This window comes from Sorex araneus, chromosome 4 (assembly GCF_027595985.1).
Source record: "Sorex araneus isolate mSorAra2 chromosome 4, mSorAra2.pri, whole genome shotgun sequence".
Classification (NCBI taxonomy): Eukaryota; Metazoa; Chordata; class Mammalia; order Eulipotyphla; family Soricidae; genus Sorex; species Sorex araneus.
The window spans coordinates 143630443-143641222 of record NC_073305.1 but is presented as its reverse complement, the minus strand read 5'-3'; positions in this window follow the sequence as shown (position 1 = coordinate 143641222).

Sequence of the window (10780 nt, the reverse complement as noted above, 5' to 3'; positions counted from 1 at the left end):
CAAGCAGGGACCAGTAACGTTTCCATTGTGAGACTTGTTACTGTTTTTGGCATATTGAATACGCCACAGGTATCTTGTCAGGCTTTGCCATGCAGGCGAGATACTCTTGGTAGCTTGTCGGGCTCTCCGAGGGGGACGAATGAATCAAACCCCGGTCGGCTGTGTGCAAGGCAAATGCCCTACCTGCTCTGCTAATGCTCCAGCCTGAATATTAGTCTATATTATTTCATAATTCCAATATATAAGCGTTTTAATGTATACATAATTGTTTATCAAGCATATTCTTCAGATTTAATTTCTTTATAATTCATTTGGTTTTTTGTTTGGGGTCAACCCAGAGGTACTGGCTTATGGGTTTCTTCCTGCAGTGCTCAGGGTGCTATGTGATAGTTGGGATTGAATCCAGGCCTCCTATAAACAATGCATGTTCTCCATTTCATTGAGCGTTCTCTCTTGCCCTTATCTACCATATGAGTGTTTTATTTTAGGATTACTTCCTGAATCTATTCTTATAAATGTGAAGAGCTGTAATCTCAAAAAGTTTGAGAATGTACTTTTTAATTATTTAAGCTACATTGATGTATAACAATATAATTTGGGGACATGACATAATACTCTGATATTTGAATATATTCTGAAATGATGACCACATAAATAAATCTAGCTAGCTTCTATCACCATTATTTATCATTTTAAAAGTGAGAATATTTGAGATCTGCTATATTAGAAATGTTTAGATGTGCAATACAATGTATAATAACCATGCTGTAATTTAGAATCATGAATTGTTTTATTTTTTAATGGGAAGTTTATACATTTCAACCCTACTTATTCTAGTGACCCAATTTAACTTAATACCCATCTTTGGCAACCACCAATATGTCTACCTATGTCTATGAGCTTGGATTTAGTTCTGGTTTTAATTAGACTCTATATATGGTGAAGGCAGAATCTCCTGCCCCTGCACCAGGATGTCTTCACGGGGGCTCCCTCGGAGGGGGGCAGGTTGAATCTCCCTCCCCACCCCAAGCAGAACTCCAGCAGCCGAAAACCTCCAGAACCCAACCACAGCCATTTCAAGGCCACTTTCCACACACTCAGACAAGCCTCATGCCTGAAGGAACCAGCAGAGGAACCCAGGTATGCAGAACCCATGGCTGAGATCTCCAAGCCTGCTCAGATTGTGGCTGGGCCTCCTCCACCCAGATCCCCAGTTTTGCAGTAGCTTGGCAGTCACACCCACAAACTGCGCCTCCCCCCCCCCCCCTCCCTGCCATGTAATCGCATCAACGGCCAAGATCCAGAGACTATAAAACAAAACTCCCGGAAGAGAGTGATGCAGAATCTTGCACGGCAGAGCCTGGCATCTACCTGTGGCATATTTGATATGCCAAAAACAGTAACAATAATGGCCCCCATTCCCCTGACCCTGCACGCAACAGGGATGAATGGAGACGTTACCGGTGCCCATTCAAGCAAATCGATGAGCAACGGGACTGTAATGATACAATATGATATTATTTATCTCTCTGTGACCTGATGTAATTTAGCATAATGCTTTCAAAGTTTCATTCATGTAGGTGAAAATGAGTTTCCTTCTTTTTTTATGATTGAATAAGTCCATTGCATACATACACTGTAAACCCTTACTTAACCACATTTTAATCAACGATGAATTATGTATATGATGGTGAGCACTTTGAACTATTTGTTTAACTATAATCTATATATTTTAACAATGACAAAATCACCTACCCACATTTCTCAGAATCTATCTTCACCTCTTTTTTTACCTTTATATTTTGAATTCTTTTTGTTGTTGTTGTTTTGTTTTTTTTATTGAATCACCATGTGGAAATATCTTCACCTTTAAGTGACACATGAATATATATAGTTTACCATAAATGGATTGTTTCCATATCTGATATGTTGTGAATATTATAATATTCATAATATTATGAACCAGGGGTTCATAATATCTTTTTTATTAATATTCTTATTTTCTCTGGATAAATATGCAGAAGAATGTTCTGAGGAAAAAAAGTTTCATCTGTCCCCCAGACCATACTCGTTTGAGTTAAACTGAGAAGCTCTTTTCTTTCCCCCAGGCAGTCTTGATGATACTATAAACTAGAAAGTATAATACAAATGTATAACTTGAAGCCTGAGTGCTTGAAGGACATGCATGTTCTCTTATGTCTGCCCTGAAGGTAAAAGGCAGTCATGACAGTTATACTGGTCCAGGATGCAGTCACAGAAGCTACCACTTTTGCTTCCTTTTAACTTTTGTAGTTTTACATAAAGGGTCCTTTATGGTAAGTTCCCTACTTTTAGCTTGAGTTTTCATTTTTTCCCAATATTTATTCTTCTATGTGTGTAGGACCCTGGGCTGAGACCTCCAAGGCTGCTCGGATCGGGACTGGGCCTCCTCCGCCCAGATTTCCCATCTCCCAGTAGCTAGGCTATGTAATCCTGTCAACGGCCAACATAGAGACTTAAAAGCCAGTTCCCGGAACCTTATATCTTATATCTTATAGCCTACTTCTCCCTCTGGGAGAACCTGGCAAACTACTGGGAGTTTCCTGCCCACATGGGAGAGCCTGGCAAGGTCCCCATGGTGTATTAATATGCCAAAACCAGTAACAAGCGGGGTCTCATTCCTCTGACCCTGAAAGAGCCTCCAGTACGGCATCGTTGGAAGGATGAGTAGAGAGAGGCTTCTGAAATCTCAGGGCTTGGACAAATGGAGATGTTACTGAGACCGCTGGAGAAATTCGATGATCAATGGGATGCTGCTGCTGCTGCTGCTGCTGCTGCTGCTGCTGCTGATGATGATGATGATTTATTCTTCTAAACCATGTAGGGGACTGTCATTTCATTTCTTTTTTTTTTTTTTTTTTTGCTTTTTGGGTCACACCCAGGGATGCTCAGGGGTTACTCCTGGCTTTGCACTCAGAAATTACTCCTGGCGGTGCTTGGGGGACCATATGGGATGCCGGGGATCGAACCCGGGTCGGCCGAGTGCAAGGCAAACGCCTTACCCGCTGTGCTATCGCTCCGGCCCCTGTCATTCCATTTCCTTAAATTAATATTATAGCTTTTAGTGTTGATAGTTCTTTCATTTCTGATTAAATTTATTTGTATTTTATCCTTTAGTGCAATTTTAAGTGGGATTGCTTTTAGATATCACTTTCTGAAGTTTTGTTCTTAGTTCTAAGGGTTTTTTTTTGTTTTTTTTTCTTTTTTTAGTTCTAAGTTTTATTGTAATTAGTTTTGTTTTGGTAATGTTTTAGACTTTTCTATATGTATATATATTATGTAGACTAAACATACAGTATTTTGGGGGGCTTAAGATTTTAGGACTTGTGCCTCTAGCTCCATTAGGCTAAGTATTCTGTACTTTGATCTAAAAGAACTTAATACCATATCTGATCATTAAAGCAGGTCTTCAAATAAGATTTTTTAAATGTGATTTCACTGCAACATTGATGAGGAAAATAATTAATCCTCTGGTTGTATATAGAGTACCTTGTCCAGTACCTTGCTTTCTTCCCACATTCCAAAGAGGCAAACATTAGATTCATTGGTGTGTCTAAATTATTGCTGTCTAAATGAGTGTGGGTGTGAATGTGTTGGAAGAGCATCTTTTAGGGTTGATTCCTGCTTGTACACTAAACCATCAGGACAGGCTCTGTCCACCTGTGACTCCAAACTGAAATAAATAAATGACTTGGAAAAATGACTTTAATAATGGAAATTTTCTGGATCTTCATTTTGAGACTTGAAGATATTTTTTCTGATTGCAGATATGCCACAGGAACTTTATGTGTGTGTGTGTGTGTGTGTGTGTGTATAGGTTCACTTAAAATCAATTTCCCATAACCTAGAGAGGTCTGAGTAAGGATTTAATATACTTGGTTTCTTTGGGTAAGGAAAATCTAGTAACAGAACATAGATACTTATCTCAAGTATAAAAACCTAATGACTGGGCCAGAACAATAGTACAGCAGATATAGTGTTTGTGTTGCATGTGGCTGATCTGGGTTTGATCCTGGGTACCACATATGCCGTCCCCTTCCCCTATCCCAGTCTAGGAGTGATCCCTGAGTGCCTCTATGCCTTTCTTGACTTATTAAAAAGCAATAACAAGTTCCCATTATAGATAGAAAACTGAATTCTAGAGAAGAAACTGATCAACCCAAATTATCTCTGTATTAGCTCTAGAAACATTGGCTTATGATTTCTATTATAAAAATGTTCATACAAGAACCAAACAGAATACTTTGACTTATAAAATTCTGAGGTAAAAGAAAAACAATTTTTAAGAATTAAAAATGTGACATGATTGCTTTTAGCTTGTTTGACTTTTCTGGAGAGTTTTATGACAGGACACACTTTTAGTCAAATCCAAAATAGAATGTGTTGACTTCTTTAACATCTGAAAACATCAATTTTTCTTCTCTAGAATGAAGAAAAATGGGTAAAAATAACTTGCATGTAACAGAAAGGAATAGATTAGATGAACTAATTACTAAATGTTAATTGTATCTGTTTGGATTATTAGTTGCAGGCAATGGAAACACACTCTGGATGACCTACAGAAATTATCGAATGAAAATTGGGTATGCAAAGTATTGTAGGAAAGCCTAGAAACTAGATTTAGATATGGATCAAGAATAAAGAAAAGCTACAGGCAGGCGTGACCACACTTCATTTAGTGTCACTTCAGAACATGGATATCCTGGTCTCATCACTGAACCAGAAATCCTATACGGTTGCTGATACTTCTTGTAATTGAGAAGAATGACAGTATCTATACTCCTTTTTCCACTTCAATCGCAGACTCATTATCTCCACTAAAATCCTCCAGATGGATAATGTTAATTTGCTGAATATTTTCTTCACTAGCTGTCACAGAATGATCAACAGACATTTTCAAATCATTATGGAAGAAGGAACCCCCCTTATTTGCATAAGGTAGAGAATTCCAGAGAAAAAGGATTCAAATATAAGCAATTCCCCATTTGTAGTGTCAAGTGTCCACGATTGAAGTCATTTTATCCTTACTCCCCTAATTATTAGAGTTTTGAGTGAGTTATACCCTATAACTCACTTAGAGGTTGCGTTGTTTTTGAAACCAGCTTTCTTGAAACAATTTTTTTGAAACCAGTTTCAAGTAACTGTTATGATTTGACTGTGTAATTATTCGTTCTACTATACTATTTTGACTCATTCATTTGAAATACTGAAAATTCTAATTAGATCAAAGTATTATACTTTTTAATCTAAGTGAAAGAAAAGATAACATTAAAGGGCACTTGGAATACAATAGTTTTGTCCCCTCTTAGAACTAATCTATAAGAACATAAATGACAGAGGCTGATGAGGGCAGTCTATGTTTGATCTGTAGAGACTGACAATCTGAAAAATAAACAGTGAGTTGACAGTGGATGAAAGAAGCATAATTAATGATTAGTAAACTCTGATATCATTGATAAATGGTGGTTTTAGATAATGCTGAACTAAATTTGGAGCTGTGGGAAAGGGTAAATGAGGAATGCAGATCAGGTAATACGAGAAAAGCAGTTTAAGTAAGTCTTTGAGAGTTGAAAGAAATAAACACAGTTAAAGTTATCTTTAATTGCTTTTGGTTATTTTTCCATTTTAAGGTTTAGGAACACCATATACAGATAGTATCTTGAGAAGTTTTATTTACTTTAGAAAGGGCATAATAATTCCCTTCTTTTATGGAGAGGAGACGGTTTGGGCCACACTCATTGCAGTGCTCAGGACTTAGGCCTGTTTCTGCACTCAGGGATCACTATTGGTGGTGCTCAGGAACCATATGTGGTGGCAAGGATTGAACTTGTGCAATTGCATGCAAGAGCCTTGTCTACTATAGTATCTCTCCAGTCTCCAAGGTAAAATAATTTTCAAAGCCTGAAAATATACTATATTTATCAAATCAACCAGGTCATGTTAATTGAAACTTTATCTTTAGGAATAATAATTTATTCCTAAATAATTTATTCCTAAATAATTTAGGAATAATATTCCTTGGATTTAAAGACATTTATTTATTTGTTTATTACATTTAATATTCAAACACAAATTCCACCCCCCATTACACTTCCCACCACCATAATTTGAGTGTTTCCATCCCAAACTCCAAACTCTGCCCCCAAGGCAGAACTGAAGTAATTTATTTTGTAGTGCTTATTATAAATAATCCACTAACAATGATCCAAAAGAGGTTTCTAAGGGGATAGTGTGTGAAGATTGTTACATTTCACCCAGGAGCCATCATGCCCTTCTATAAGCAGTGACTAACATGTTATTAAAGGTTGAGCCTTATGTACTTATGTATATATAGTATATATATATATATATATATATATATATGTATGTATTTTCCCTAAGATTGGCTGCCTTCTACTCTAAACCCTATCAAATATAGTGTGCTATTCTTGGTATATCCGTGGTATAAAATATTAGGTGTCCGAGAATAGGTTCACTCATGGGTGAGACTCAGCCCGAGTGTGTGGAGAGCGGCCTTGAGCAGGGTGGTGATTGAGTTCTGGAGGTTTTCGGCTTACAGGGATGGCTCCACTGGGGTGGGTAGAGGCACTCAACCGCCCTCCCCTGCCCCCCGCCCCCGCCACAGCCTCCTGGTTGCCCCTGATGAAACAGCCTGGCGTGGAATCTGGAAGTATCTCTATGGTGTATTCACTATTTTTATAGAAATTCCTAATTTACATAAGTAGACAGCCATGCTGTCCAGCAGTTCTCAAATTTTTCGAATTTTCTAAGTGACAATTGTAATAACTTCATTTTTGAACTTATTCCACATGTTTACAGCACACTCAATTTCTGTGTCATGACCAGAAATTAAAAGAAGAAACAATAGCATAGCAGGCAGGACTCTTGCTTTGCAGGCAGGTGACCTGGGTTCAATCCCCAGCACCCCATATGATCCCTTGAGCCCTCCAATTGTGATTCCTGAGCACAGAGTCAGGACTAAGTCCTGAGCACCACCATGTGTGGCCACCAAAACAAACATGAAACAAACTTTAGAAACAATTATTACTGAGGCATATTACAGTTATTTTTAATAGGTTTGTATAAAAAGATGATAAGAAGAATGTATCCAGGGGGCTGGAGCAATAGCACAGCGGGTAGGGCGTTTGCCTTGCACACAGCCGACCCGGGTTCTATTCCCAGCATTCCATATGGTCCCCTGAGCACCGCCAGGGGTGATTTCTGAGTGCAGAGCCAGGAGTTACCCCTGTGCATCGCCAGGTGTGACCCAAAAAGCAAAAAAAAAAAAAAAAGAATGTATCCAATACATTATTTTGGAATGTCCAAATTTACTTGTTTAACATGAGTATTTTAAAATTTCAAACTGGGGCCATAAGAATAGTATAGTGGGTTGGGCACTTACCTTGCACATGGTTGATCCCAGTTTGATTCCCAGCATCACATTTGGTCCCTCAAGCCCTACCAGAAATCAGCTCTGTGCTCAGAGTCAGAGTAAGCCCCAAGAACTGCTGGGTATAGCCAAAGAAAACTAAGCCAAAAAATTTTTAATTATAAAAGTTCAAATTGTTAGTGTGGGGAGAGATCATTAGGATAGAGAAGGGACTATGACAATGATAGTTGGAAATGATCACTCTGGGAAAGAATTGAGTCTTAAAAGTAGGTAAAGGGATATACATGAGAACCTCTCAGTACCTGTATTGCAAACCATAATACCCAGAAGGAAAGAGAGAAAGTGACAGATAGAGGGATAGGGAAAAAGTTCCTGCCATAGATGCAGCTAAGGCAGTAGGGGGGTGGGGGCAGGTCAGGAGAGTGGTGTGAGGGAAACTGGGGACATTGGTGTTGGGAAATATACATTGGTGAAGGTATTGTGATGGAACATTCTATGACTAAAATCCAATCATGAACAACTTTGTAACTACCTCATGGTGACTCACTTAAAAACTTGTTAGTAATCATAAATACCATAATAGATTCAAATAATACTTATTAATATAATATTCTAAGACTTTCTCTACCTTGTTCAGGTGAAATGGTAGTAGACTTCCCTTTATTCATCATACAGTTGTTTACAGTAACCAAAATCATGTAAGGTCAGTCCTTAAACTTTCCCTTCTAGAACTTAGCAGAAATTAAATGAAACACACGAAGCTTAGTATAGGACTTTGCACAAACTATACTTCAATACTTGGTAGTCTCCTTTTCTAATCCATGGTGGATTTTCTATGTCTATTCACCACAGTGCATTTCCAATTAATGAGGCTCTATTAAATATTTTCATACACTGGCATCCCCCTCTTGGAGAGCCCGGCAAGCTACCGAGAATATCGAGCCCGTGCGGCAGAGCCTGGCAAGCTACCCGTGCGTATTGGATATGCCAAAAACAGTAACAATAAATCTCTCAATGAGAGATGTTACTGGTGCCTGCTCGAACAAATCGATGAGCAACGGGATGACAGTGACAGTGACAGTGACAGTGATACACTGGCATCAAGCCATAGAAGTCTTTAACATCTTCCCGTTTCCTATTTCCTTAGTCCCAACTTTATATATTCTTAGTAAAATCTTGAGAAACTATAGGTAAATATTCCTGTAAAAGATTCACATTTAAGTTATATTAGATAATTTTTATCACATAAGCTTTATTCAAGGAGAATTTATAGGTTTCTTCCAATTATGTTGTAAATAGATATATTAAGAATTCATTATCTCTGAGAAAATAAGTCCGGCAAATCATGGAGATGACACACAATCTTGGACTGGAGTCCAGCGGATAGGATTGGAGCACAGCGGATAGGGCGTTAGCCTTGCTTGTGGTAGACCTGGGTTCAATTCCTCCATCCCTCTTCGAGAGCCCAGCAAGCTACCAGGCAGAGCTGACAAGCTCCCCGTGGCGTATTCGATATGCCAAAAACAGTAACAACAAGTCTCACAATGGAGACGGTACTGGTGCCCAATCGAGCAAATCAATGAACAATGGGATAACATAACAGTGCTACACACAATCTCAAATTTCAAACTAGTTGCAGGAACTGTAGGTACAACACACTAACAACAGATGGCAGCACTTGAACAGCCATCTTTGCTTTTCACTTTCCTGTTAGTATGTGACTTGCAGAAAAATACAACCCTAAGGGATGTGGACAAAAGATAGTGTCTACCTAGACAGTATCTCCTGAGCACTTTGGCAAGCACAGGATGTGGCTCTGGCTAGACCAGGTGGTAATGAGAAAGGACAGCTTGAGATTAAATAATTCTGAGACAGAAAGCTGTGTGTGATTTGAAGTCCTAAGATTGTGAACAGAAATGGAGCTGGTTTCTGTAGCCTAAAAATGGGGTGTAATCACCAAGGATCAGATGATTCAAAACATATAAATACTTCAAGGCATTTCAATCCACACAAAAAGTTAAATATGTTTAAATAAAATTAATTTTTTAGTATAAAACACAAAGAGTAGTAAAAGAAAATGACTTACATTTGGGGTAACATTTCTTGCATGTTAAGACTACTTTATGGAGTATAACCAGAAGGATTTTCTTGAAAAATATTTTTAGACTTTAGCCAACTCATTAGACTAGTAATTTTTACAAAGAAGGTATAGATTCCCTTATCTTTTTATATGACAGTGATCAGCCAAGAAATTTGAGAAAAAGATACATAGATTGAAATCTCATCTATACCCACTTTCACTTCATTGAGTTTACTAAGATATTTAAATTTTCTAGCTCATGTATTAAAAAAGTGACAACTGTGAATGTGTTATGCCCTGTGTGAGGGAGGTCCTGGGTTCAATTGCCAGCACTGCATAAAAAACAAATTAATAAATAATTAAAGCAGTTATAACACCTCACAGGATTTTGTGAGGGCTAAAGGAGTAAAAAATACAATGCTTGAAACAGTATATACTCAATACTTGCATACCATTATTATTATTATTATTATCCTGATTCCATATATGTACTCCCTCCCAATTTAAAATTTACTTTAAGTTCCTGAAAATGCACTAATAACTATTATATGCAGAGCAAGGGGTGAAAATTTGGTGGCTTTAGTAATGTCTTTGCAAACACTGCATATGAAAATTAGTCTGGAAAGAAATGGAGAAAGATGTGAATCTACTTTTTTATGATTTATTGTGTAACCTAAGCTGTGTTCAGATGTCCATTCATGCTTAAGGTGAGGCTCTCATGATTAATCTTGCTTAGCTCTGTTAGCTAAAGTCAAAGAACTTTAGTAACTGATATTTATCAGTGTGCCCTGTAGTACTGCTTTGGTAAGGGGCTCACAATGACTGTGTCATGAACTGATTGCAAGAATATATAATTGACTGTCAAATATCCTCTTAGGCAATGGAGGACACACAGTTCCTACCAGCCGTCTCTGTTATAATCAGATTGGTTTCTCCATCCGTTTCCAAGACTGAGCTACTCTCTTAAAGTGGGCAGAAGTGCAAAGTGCAGTTGCTAAACACTCTCAAAGGTACCGCAAATTAAGTTGTAGCTATGAGAGCTCGTCATTTTGCCCACAGACACTGCTTCAGTGCCATGTCTCATTCATTGTCTCCCTCAAAGAAGGCTCTGCATTCGACATTCCGTGGATACAACTATATTGCTCATTTAAACTTCTACCAGAATACTGTTTCTGAAGTTAGGAATGCCTTTCAAACGGTATGACCTGTGCTGTGTGATAAGGAATCCCTAATGACAAGCACTGAAAGTAAGCATCTCAAAGTTCAAAAAC